The sequence below is a fragment of the Triticum aestivum genome, chromosome 7A, assembly GCF_018294505.1.
Source record: "Triticum aestivum cultivar Chinese Spring chromosome 7A, IWGSC CS RefSeq v2.1, whole genome shotgun sequence".
NCBI classification, from domain to species: Eukaryota; Viridiplantae; Streptophyta; class Magnoliopsida; order Poales; family Poaceae; genus Triticum; species Triticum aestivum.
Genome location: NC_057812.1, coordinates 683,674,732 through 683,687,598, shown reverse-complemented (window position 1 = coordinate 683,687,598; position 12,867 = coordinate 683,674,732).

Here is a 12,867-nt window from a genome sequence, read left to right as displayed (position 1 = left end):
TGTTATGCAGTTTGACCGATAAAAGATCTCCATAGAATATGTAGGAACCAATATGAGCATCCAGGTTCCGCTATTGGTTATTGACCGAAGACGAGTCTCGGTCGTGTCTACATAATTCTCGAACCCGTAGGGTCCGCACGCTTAACGTTCTGTGACGATCGGTATTATGAGTTTATGTGTTTTGATGTACCGAAGGTTGTTCGGAGTCCCAGATGAGATCATGGACATGACGAGGAGTCTCGAAATGGTCGAGACATAAAGATCGATATATTGGAATGCTATGTTTGGACATTGGAAGTGTTCTGGGTGAGTTCGGGCATTTACCGGAGTACCGGGGGGTTACCGGAACCCCCCGGGGTGTACATGGGCCTTAATGAGCCTTACTGCGAGAGAGGAGGAGGCAGCCAAGGTGGGGGCGCCCCCCCCCCCCAAGCCCAATCTAAATTGGGAAGGGGGCCGCCCCCCCTTCCTTCTCCCTCTCTCCTCCTTCCTTCCTCTCCTACTCCAACTAGGGAAAAGGGGGAATCCTACTCCCGGTGGGAGTAGGACTTCCCCTAGGGCGTGCCATTGAGAGGGCCGACCCTCCCCTCCTCCACTCCTTTATATACGGGGGAGTGGGCACCCCATAGACACACAAGTTAATTGTTTAGCCGTGCGCGGCGCCCCCCTCCATAGATTTCCACCTCGGTCATATTGTTGTAGTGCTTAGGCGAAGCCCTGCGTCAGTAACTTCATCATCACGCTTTCGTGCTGACGAAGATCTCCATCGACACTTAGCTGGATCTAGAGTTCGTGGGACGTCACCGAGCTGAACGTGTGCAGATCGCGGAGGTGTCGTACTTTCGGTACTAGGATCGGTCGGATCGTGAAGACGTACGACTACATCAACCGTGTTTTCATAACACTTCCGCATTCGGTCTACGAGGGTACGTGGACAACACTCTCCCCTCTCGTTGCTATGCATCACCTAGATAGATCTTGCGTGTGCGTAGGAATTTTTTTGAAATTACTGTTTTCCTCAACAGTGGCATCCGAGCCAGGTCTATGCGTAGATGTTATATGCACGAGTAGAACACAAAGAGTTGTGGGCGATAATAGTCATACTGCTTACCAGCATGTCATACTTTTATTCGGCGGTATTGTTGGATGAAGCGGCCCGGACCGACATTCGCGTACGCTTATGCGAGACTGGTTCTACCGACGTGCTTTGCACATAGGTGGCTGGCGGGTGTCAGTTTCTCCAACTTTAGTTGAATCGAGTGTGGCTACGCCCGGTCCTCTTTGAAGGTTAGAACAGCACACTTGACGAAAAATCATTGTGGTTTTGATGTGTTGGTAAGAACGGTTCCTGCTCAGCCCGTAGCATCCACGTAAAACTTGCAACAATAAAGTAGAGGACGTGCAACTTGTTTTTGCAGGGAATGTTGTGATGTGATATGGTCAAGACATGATGCTAAATTTTATTGTATGAGATGATCATGTTTTGTAACAGATTTATCGGCAACTGACAGGAGCCATATGTTTGTCGCTTTATTCTATGCAATGCAATCGCCCTGTAATTGTTTTTACTTTATCACTAAACGGTAGCGATAGTCGTAGAAGCAATAGTTGGCGAGACAAGAACGATGCTACGATGGAGATCAAGGTGTCGCGCCGGTGACGATGGTGGTCATGACAGTGCTTTGGAGATGGAGATCAAAGGCACAAGATGATGATGGCCATATCATATCACTTATATTGATTGCATGTGATGTTTATCCTTTATGCATCTTATTTTGCTTAGTTCGGCGGTAGCATTATAAGATGATCTCTCACTAAATTTCAAGGTACAAGTGTTCTCCCTGAGTATGCACCGTTGCGAAAGTTCGTCGTGCCGAGACACCACGTGATGATTGGGTGTGATAAGCTCTACGTTCACATACAACGGGTGCAAGCCAGTTTTGCACACAGAATACTCGGGTTAAACTTGACGAGCCTAGCATATGCAGATATGGCCTCGGAACAGTGAGACCGAAAGGTCGAGCGTGAATCATATAGTAGATATGATCAACATAGTGATGTTCACCATTGAAAACTACTCCATCTCACGTGATGATCCGACATGGTTTAGTTGATTTGGATCACGTGATCACTTAGATGATTAGAGGGATGTCTATCTAAGTGGGAGTTCTTAAGTAGTATGATTAATTGAACTTTCATTTATCATGAACTTAGTACCTGATAGTGTTTTGCATGTCTATGTTGTTGTGGATCAATGGCCCGTGTTACTGTTCCTCTGAATTTTAATGCGTCCCTAGAGAAAGATAAGTTGAAAGATGATGGTAGCAACTACACGGACTGGGTCCGTAACTTGAGGATTATCCTCATTGCTGCACAGAAGAATAACGTCTTGGAAGCACCGCTAGGTGCAAGACCCGCTGCAGGAGCAACGCCGGACGTTGTGAACGCCTGGCAGAGCAAAGCTGATGACTACTCGATAGTTCAGTGTGTCATGCTTTACGGCTTAGAACCGGGACTTCAACGACGTTTTGAACGTCATGGAGCATATGAGATGTTCCAGGAGTTGAAGTTAATATTTCAAGCAAATGCTCGGATTGAGAGATATGAAGTCTCCAATAAGTTCTATAGCTGCAAAATGGAGGAGAATAGTTCTGTCAGTGAGCATATACTCAAAATGTCTGGGTATCATAATCACTTGACTCAGCTGGGAGTTAATCTTCCGGTTGATAGTGTCATTGACAGAGTACTTCAATCACTACAACCAAGCTACAAAAGCTTCATGATGAACTATAACATGCAAGGGATGGATAAGACGATTCTCGAGCTCTTCGCAATGCTAAAGGCTGCGGAGGTAGAAATCAAGAAGGAGCATCAAGTGTTCATGGTCAACAAGACCACTAGTTTCAAGAAAAAGGGTAAAGGGAGAACTTCAAGAAGAACGGCAAGCAAGTTGCTGCTCAAGTGAAGAAGCCCAAGCTCATATTGTCTTTTTGGTGGCAACCCTTCAGGTGGTATAAACACTTCTTGGTATTTGTCTAAAATTTGTTGTAGTGGCATTGCAATAGGTAGATGGATGTTCAAATTCAGACAGGGTTGCTAAAGAAATACAAGTGAGAGCACAATCCTTAGGCAACAATTCTTGCAGTGTGACCTTTTTCCTTTGCAACTTAGAGCAATCCACTTTTCCTCCCAATCAAATTCCATAGGGTTGTGGTTGGCCGGCCAATCAATCCTAGAATGACATCATAAGATCCCAACTGTAATAAACAAAAGTCAGTGTCACAAGAGTGTCCAGAACAAGTCTATTGACACTTCTAAATGCTAGCAGCGCACATTAAATGAGAACCACCTACAGTTGAGGGAGTCCCGGATTAAGGGGTCCTCGGGCGTCCGGCCTGTTAGCCATGGGCCGGACTGATGGGATGTGAAGATACGAAGACCGAAGACTGCACCCGTATCTGGATGGGACTCTCCTTGGCGTGGAAGGCATGCTTGGCAACCGAATATGTAGATTCTTTTCCTTTGTAACCGACCTTGTGTAACCCTGGATCTCCCCGGTGTCTATATAAACCGGAGGACTTAGTCCGGAAAGGGAGATACTCATTACCTTAGTCATACAGGCTAGACTTTTAGGGTTTAGCCACTACGATCTCGTGGTAGGTCAACTCTTGTAATACTCATATTCATCAAGATCAATCAAGAAGGAAGTAGGTTATTACCTCCATAGAGAGGGCCCGAACCTGGGTAAACATCGTGTCCCCTGTCTCCTATTACCATCGACCTTAGACGCACAGTTCGGGACCCCCACCCGAGATCCGCCGGTTTTGAGACCGACATCGGTGCTTTCATTGAGAGTTCCACTGTGCCGTCGACGAAGAGGTTTGATGGCCCCTTCAATCATCGATAGTGACGCTGTCCAAAGAGAAACCTTCCTCCCCAGACAGATCTTCATATTCGGTGGCTTTGCACTGTGGGCCAACTCGCTTGGACACCTGGAGCAGATCTATAGCTACGCCCCTGGCCATCAGGTTAGATTTGGGAGCTTGAATACATTGCGGACATTGGAGATTTGATCTTCTCTGGATTTGAGACCGCGGCAACCGCTCCTGGTCACCTTGACAAGCATGACCTAAATCTGTCGTCAGAACGCATCCAGGAGATAGCTCCTGCGACCACTCCGGCCTTAGATCCAGAGCACACCGCGGCATCCAAGGATGGGAGGCTCGACCTCGCCACGGAGGCCACAGATTCCCTAGCGTTGGAGCCGCACATGGACTTAACCTCACGCAATACTCGTGTCACCGGAACTCCGGACTCTTCTCCGGGTATAAGTTCCGAACCATGTGAGTCCGCGGATACCGAACTTGATCGTATCGATCTTCGAGTTCAGCGCCACAGACATCTTCCAGCACTCGCCCTTGGGCGATGTGCTGAACTCATTAAAGAACTTGTCCTTGGCGGGGGACTCATAGCCAAACTATGTACGGTTCGAACTAGGGGCTGATGATGGGGAATTTTGCTTCCCACCCGCCACCCACTCCATAGCCACTGTCAAGGACTTAACCGACATGCTTGATTACGGCTCCGAAAACATCGTCAGGACAGACGACGATGCCGACGAGGAGCAGGGCCAAAGCCCGCCATTCATTGGGCGATGGACGGCCACTTCTTCCTACAACGTATACATGGTGGATACGCCTAAAGAAACTAACAATGATGACAAAGAGGATCCAGTTGAAGACAAACCTCCGGAGACAAAGCCCAGTCGCCGGCGTCAACGACGCTGCTCTAAGTCACATCGTACGAAAGACAACAACACCAGCACCGGAGAAAACAATACTCCGGACAATGCCGAAGACAATGAAGACCATGTTGGAGCAACCTCCGAACAGGACGAATAGGCCATACACAAAGACTCGGAGGATAGTAAGTACCTTCCGCTCTCCGAGGAAGAGGAAAGCCTCGGCAACGAGGATTTTATCGTGCCCGAGGAACCTCTCGAGCAAGAGCGCTTCAAACATCGGCTAATAGCAACTGCAAGAAGCTTGAAAAAGAAGCAGCTTCTGCTCCAAGCGGACCAAGATCTGCTCAATGATAGATGGACCGAAGTCCTGGCCGCCGAAGAATACGACCTTGGTGGCCCAGCCAAAAGCTACCCGAAGCGTAGTTTGCTACCTCAGTTCGATGATGAGGCGCTGGAGTCCGTACCATCATCGCACAATACGGCAGGCCGACCACAACTTGGTCCGGATAAAGCGGCAACTCAAGCCGAACACCAGACCGCCCCACCTCGCTATAAAGGCAAGAATAAAGCGGCTCGGGGTTGTTCATACAACCTTCGACAGGACTCGGACAGTAGAGTAGGACACGCAAGATCGGTCTACGGATCGCGAGGACGTGCCGCAACACACGACGATGGCTACCTATTCAGACGTAACAAACTTAGCCACGCCCGAGCAGAAAACCGCAAATCGACTCCATCGGAGGTACGCCGCAGTGTGGCCCCACATAGAGGCACCGCACACCCTCTTTGCTTCACAGACGAAGTAATGGAGCATAAATTCCCAGACGGGTTCAAACCCATGAATATTGAATCATACGACGGAACAACGAATCCTGCGGTATGGACCGACGACTTCCTCCTCCATATCCACATGGCCCGCGGAGATGACCTTCATGCCATCAAATACCTACCACTAAAACTCAAAGTACCAGCTCGGTACTAGTTAAACAGTCTGCCAGAAAATTCTATCAGTAGGTGGGAAGATTTGGAAGACGCCTTCCGCGACAACTTCCAAGGAACATATGTCCGGCCACCGGACGCCGATGACTTAAGTCACATTTTCCAATAGCCCGAAGAGTCGGCCAGGAATCTCTGGACCAGGTTCTTAGTTAAAAAGAACCAAATCATAGACTGTCCGGACGTGGAAGCCCTTGTGGCCTTCAAACACAGCGTCCGGGATGAATGGCTGGCACGCCACCTCGGTCAAGAAGGACCTAAATCCATGACAGCCCTGACCGCTCTAATGACCCGCTTTTGTGCGGGAGAAGACAGTTGGCTCGCTCGTAGAAGCAACAGCGCCGGCGACTCGGGCACCTCCGAAATCCGAGATGGCAATGGCAAGCCACAACGAAGCAAACACAACAGTCGCAATGATAATGAAGGATCACGCGATACAGAGGTCAACGCCGGATTTAGCAATCCCAAATCCGGTCAACGGAAAAAGCCATTCAAGGCGAACAGGGACGGACCATCCAACCTAGATAGGATATTGGACCGACCCTGCCAGATTCACGGCCACCCCAATAAACCAGCTAATCATACCAACAGAAATTGTTGGGTCTTCAAGCAGGCCGGCAAGCTCAACACCGAACACAAGGGAAGGAGGCCGCCAGGCGATAGGGACGATGGAGAGGTTCACCAACCAAACACCAGGGGTCAGAAGCAATTTCCCCCCAAGGATCGATCAACCCTGGAGCGGAAGTAGCAGTTTGGCTTCCGCCGCCCACCTCATATACACGCAAAAATTTTACCGTGCATACATCACTACACACTCAAGATACCATGGGCATTGGCGGAAGCACAATACGGACAAGCTTGCAAGCATTCCAGTAACATTTTTTATCTACTTTCTTTTTACTTATTTCTTCATTATCTCTTAAATAGGTGACGCATTATACGTCTCCAACGTATCTATAATTTATGAAGTATTCATGCTATTATATTATCCATCTTGGATGTTTAATGGGCTTTACTATGCACTTTTATATTATTTTTGGGACAAACTTATTAACCCAGATCCCAGTGCCAGTTTCTGTTTTTCTCCTTGTTTCAGTGTTTCACAGAAAAGGAATATCAAACGGAGTCCAAACAGAATGAAACCTTTGGGAGAGTTATTTTTGGAACGGAAGCAATCCAGAAGACTTGGGATATACGTAAGGGAAGCAACGAGGAAGGCATGAGGCAGGGGCGCGCCCACCCTCGTGGGCCCCTCGTGGCTCCCTTGACCAACTTCTTTCGCCTATATATATATACATACATACATACATACATACATACATATATATATATATATATATATATATATCCATATACCCTAAAACCATCGGGGAACGGAATAGATCGGGAGTTTCGCCGCCGCAAGCCTCTGTAGCCACCAAAAACAAATCGGGACCCTGTTCCGGCACCCTGCCGGAGGGGGGAACCCTCACCGGTGGCCATCTTCATCATCCCAGTGCTCTCCATGACGAGGAGGGAGTAGTTCACCCTCGGGGCTGAGGGTATGTACCTGTAGCTATGTGTTTGATCTCTCTCTCTCGTGTTCTTGAGGTGATACGATCTTGATGTATCGCGAGCTTTGCTATTGTAGTTGGATCTTATGATGTTTCTCCCCCTCTACTCTCTTGTAATGGATTGAGTTTACCCTTTGAAGTTATCTTATCGGACTGAGTCTTTAAGGATTTGAGAACACTTGATGTATGTCTTGCCGTGCTTATCTGTGGTGACAATGGGATATCACGTGATCCACTTGATGTATGTTTTGGTGATCAACTTGTGGGTTCCGCCCATGAACCTATGCATAGGGGTTGGCACACGTTTTCGTCTTGACTCTCCGATAGAAACTTTGGGGCACTCTTTGAAGTACTTTGTGTTGGTTGAATAGATTAATCTGAGATTGTGTGATGCATATCGTATAATCATACCCACAGATACTTGAGGTGACATCGGAGTATCTAGGTGACATTAGGGTTTTGGTTGATTTGTGTTATTCTAGTGCGAACTCCATGATAGATCGAACGGAAAGAATAGCTTCGTGTTATTTTACTATGGACTCTTGAATAGATCAATCCGAAAGGATAACTTTGAGGTGGTTTCGTACCCTACCATAATCTCTTCGTTTGTTCTCCGCTATTAGTGACTTTGGAGTGACTCTTTGTTGCATGTTGAGGGATAGTTATATGATCCAATTATGTTATTATTGTTGAGAGAACTTGCACTAGTGAAAGTATGAACCCTAGGTCTTGTTTCCTAGCATTGCAATACCGTTTACGCTCACTTTTATCATTAGTTACCTTGCTGTTTTTATATTTTCATATTACAAAAACCTATATCTATCATCCGTATTACACTTGTATCACCATCTCTTCGCCGAACTAGTGCACCTATACAATTTACCATTGTATTGGATGTGTTGGGGACACAAGAGACTCTTTGTTATTTGGTTGCAGGGTTGCTTGAGAGAGACCATCTTCATCCTACGCCCCCCAAGGATTGATAAACATTAGGTCATCCACTTGAGGGAAATTTGCTACTGTCCTACAAACCTCTGCACTTGGAGGCCCAACAACGTATACAAGAAGAAGGTTGTGTAGTAGAAATCAATGCAAAGGACAAGCATCTAAACCGACTCCATCGGAGTTCGGATCCGTACACTCACCTAAGGGGCTACCTCCGTCAAGGATTCCCCTCGCCGAGGACAGGCGGCGCAGACGTGCGACAGGAGGTCCAAAATAACTTTTTGTAGACCGCACTCTTTATTTCGAGCCTGTAATATGCCTTTTTCCTCCGCCTTTGACCACGGGCATGTCAAATAGCCAGGGTTGTGGTCTTTATATATATAAAGTAATCATTGGCATATTGCTCTGGTCCCAGTAAACATTATCTGAATTAATCATTTGTGTATTTTCGCCAATGAATAAGGCTCCTAAGGTTGTTTCACAGATATACCTCGGCATAACCTGCCAGGGGCTCGGTATGGGAACAAATGAGTTGCCAACAAAGTCTGAACAGCTTTACAGCGTACTTCAGTGTCGCGAGTTTGGCCTTATATGCATCAGCTTTCGAATCATGTCTTGGGTCAATGGTTGGGTTGCCCGGCTCCTGTGCTTGCTACCTTACGTTTCGCTCTATCGGCTAGGGTAGTAAAGGGACAACTACTGCGATTGTGCTTCCGGTTCATCTCGCCAAGCACCTTAGTAGAGAAAGCCGAAAACCGACTGTCATGATGCTGCGAGAGCTGGTCAACCACTCGATGACTTATCGGAATCTGTCGTGATTCCCTCCGTTTCACACGAAGGACCTATTTTTTAGGTCATATATGTAATGCACCATATTGGAATAAGTCGTATGCATGCCAGGGGCTATATCGTAGTCCACCCAAAAAGCTCCTATGGCTAAGTGAAAGTGTTAACGCCCTATAGTCTGATTGCCTGGTTCGCGGCATTATCACCTCCTTCATGGACCAAGACGTTGGATCAAGAGTGATTAAATGCTTTTCCGAACACCCCTGTACTTCCTACGAGGGGGCTGAAGCCGACGACTGGAAAACTTTCAGATTATATTAAAACGGCCGCACAGGAGGAACATGAGCTTTCGAGCAAAACATAAAAATAGATTAACTACAAAATTGTCTTTTACAATCCTCATACACCTCACTCGAACATTATGTCTTTCGAGCATTGACCCTCTATCAAGCGGGTGGCCTCCAGGACGTCTTCAAAATAATGCTCCGGTTCGTAACGGTCCTTGCCCTTGGGTGGACACTTCGCCGCAACATTGATGGCCTTCATCCTCCCCCAGAATGTCTTGACACGGGCAAAGGCCATCCGTGCACCCTCAATGCACGCAGACCGCTTCATAGCGTCGATACGTGGCACTGCATCAACGAGCCGCTGCACCAAGCCGAAGTAGCTATTCGGAACAAGCTCAGTTGGCCACAGTTGGATTATGACGTTCTTCATAGCAGTGCCGGATATCCTATGAAGCTCGGCCCATTGAGACATCTATTCATTCAGCAGCAGAGGGCGCGTCGATGCACCAAATTGTGACCAAAAAAGCTTCTCCGTTGCATATCCCTCTCGCGCTTGATAAAACTGCGCCGCATCGGAAGAACTCTTCGGCAAGTCTAAAAACTCATCCGGAGAACTCCACACTTGGTTAAGCCGAGCATAGTTCGGATCACCAAACTTAGCCTACATCAAAAAGGGCTTACCGGCCGCAATCTCCCCAGCTTGCCGGATCTCCTCACGAGCTGCTCTGGATTCAGACCGCGCTTCTCTCGCCTCTCATAAGGCCTTGTCAAGTTCATCCATTTTGGCTTCATTTTCCTTCTCAAGAAGTTCACAGCGGCTAGTAGCATTTTTTAATTCAAGCGCCATCGTGGATATCTTCTCCTCATCTTGGCACCGAGTAGCTTGTTCGGCTTTTAACTCAGTCGATGCCTTCTCAGCAGCCGCATTACTAAACCGGGCCTGCTCCTTGACCCGGGCCAGCTCCGCCCGAAGAATTTCAACGGCGGCAGCACCATCTGCAGTCATGCATATTCCAGTATATAACCTTCAGCGTCATTCTTATATAACAAAATTGTATGTGAAGGGACTGCCCCAAATACATACCTTGCGACTCGTCCAGGCGCATATTGATTAACGCAATGTCATCCCCTGCCACATCAAGCTTCTGTTGTAGCTCGGCAATATCCATAGTCTGGGAAGTAGCCAGGGGAAGCAGCGTGTGTTTTAGTTAATCAGATTAGTCCTTGAGTATTTCTTCTTGATCCTCTGTTCGCCTCCCATGTGGAGCCAACCCGAGTCTCAGGGGCTACTACCTATACACAGGTGCATCTTTGCAAATAAAATATAGTTGAAAACATTATATTACAAACCTCGAAGCCTCTTAGCAGGCTCATGATGGCTTCATTCAATCCGCTCTTCGCGGACAGAATCTTCTCAACCACCGTACCCATCAAGGTATGCTATTCCTCCGAGACAGATGTATTTCGCAGCATATCCCGCAATATATCCGGTGTCGCCGGGTCTCCGGAAGCCGCTCTGGGAGCACGACCATCCTTTGAAGGAACCCATTCACCCGTCTCCAGAATCATCGTTGGCTGAAAACCGGATAGTCCGTGGCCTTCGTTATTGGCCCCCGAATCCTGAACGATTGGAGGTCCACCTTCGGGTACTTCCTCCTTCATCCCCTACACCGCTTGTTGATCAAGAATAACCCTCTGAGATGACACTTCAGAGTCGTCCCCCTTATTGGGCGAGGAGGTCAGGGGAAGCGTCTCGCTTTCCATCATCTCTGGGAGGAGATCTGCCGAAGAAGAGGAGTGCCCAGAAGAACTCTGTGCTGGACTGTAAAAATATACAGGCACGTTACATATCTCTTCGGTAACAGGAAAGAAGCGGGACGCTATCAAAGTACCCCGGATTCACTTACGGTTTTGTTGAAGGCTTGTCCTCATGACGGAGTTGTTCACTGGCATCGCCTTCCAATCCCGAGCCGCTCGATTGTGGCATCTTGCCTCTCTTAGGAGGCCGCCCCTCCCAACCTTCAGAGGCAGTCCTTTTCCTCCTGAATGGAGAAGGGATACTAGCTTCTCTTTCTCCTTCGTCTTCGGGCAAGGAAATGTCGATTTCTCCGGACTCAGTATCTGATTTACCTCTAGAACGAAGGTCATCCCGGGTCTTCTCACTCTCCACCTTGCCCTCCCCTGCCGGTATCTGGTACGGTGCCGATGCCAGCATCCGTGTTAACACAGAGTCTGCTGAGTCTTCGGGAAGAGGGGCCGGACACCTAATCCGTTCCGCTTTCTTTATCCAGCCCTGGAAAGGATGGTTTGCTAAGTATCTTATCACATGATATGTGATTATGAGGTGTTCGGCGGATGAGTACTTACCGGGTGTCCGGATGGTTACAGTCTAGGCCAGTATCTTCGGTGGTGTCCGGCCATTGTATTCGTCTCCCGAAGAATAATTCCCACATTCCTTCGTGTGTAGTATCGAAGAAGTTCTGAAGAGTCCGCGGCCCTTCTGGGTTAAACTCCCACAGGCAGAGAGGCCGTCGCTGGCACGGCAGGGTCCGGCGGACTAACATTACCTGAATAGCGTTGGCGATATTGATATCCTTTTCAATGAGGCTTCAGATGCGACTTTGCAGAGTCCGCACCTCATCAACTGATCCCCAGTCTAACCCCTTATTAATCCATGATGCAAGCTAAATTGGAGGGCTGGATCGAAACGCAGGCGCAGCTGCCCACTTGGAACCACGAGGCTCGGCGATATAGAACCACTCCTGCTGCCATAAGTCGGAAGATTCTTCGAAGGATCCTTTTAGCCAAATCGCGCTGGTAAGCTTGCTCACTGAGGCACCACCGCACTCCGCCTGCTCCCCCTCTATCACTTGCGGTTTCACATTGAAGGTCTTAAGCCACAAGCCGAAGTGTGCAGGAGTTCGGAGGAAGGCTTCGCATGTGACGATAAACGCCGAGATGAGGAGAATAGAGTTCGGGGCGAGATCGTGAAAATCAAGTCCATAATAGAACATGAGCCCCGGACAAAGGGATTGAGGGCGAACCCTAACACTCGGAGGAAGTGGGAAACGAACACGACCCTCTCGCCGAATCTAGGGGTAGCGATAACCTTCCCTTCTGCGGGAAGCCAATGGAGGATTTCTGCGGTCAGATATCTTGCCGCCCGAAGCTTCGTGATATCCTCCTCTATGACGGAAGAAGCCACCCACCGGCCTTGACGTCTGGGTCCAAACATGACTGAGGCTCGTGGAGATTGAAACATGGGTGTTGGAACTCGAGGTAGTAAGGGTTAAGGAAGAAGCAAGCGTGGAGAAGAAAGACGGGTCTGTACCCCTTTATAAAGGCTGTGAATATCGAACGCCTCCTCCCGGGCCTTAAACCTTGCCTATTCCCAAGGAGTTGTACCCTAAGGACAGTTGGGTTACCCACGTCCGTGTTGATAAAATAATCCCTTAATAAGGGGACATGATCTCTGCTTGGATAAGACATGTCAATGACAACCACGTTTCGGAACGCGGGGCCGCAAGCGAAACAATGGTCCGAAATTATGACCGGG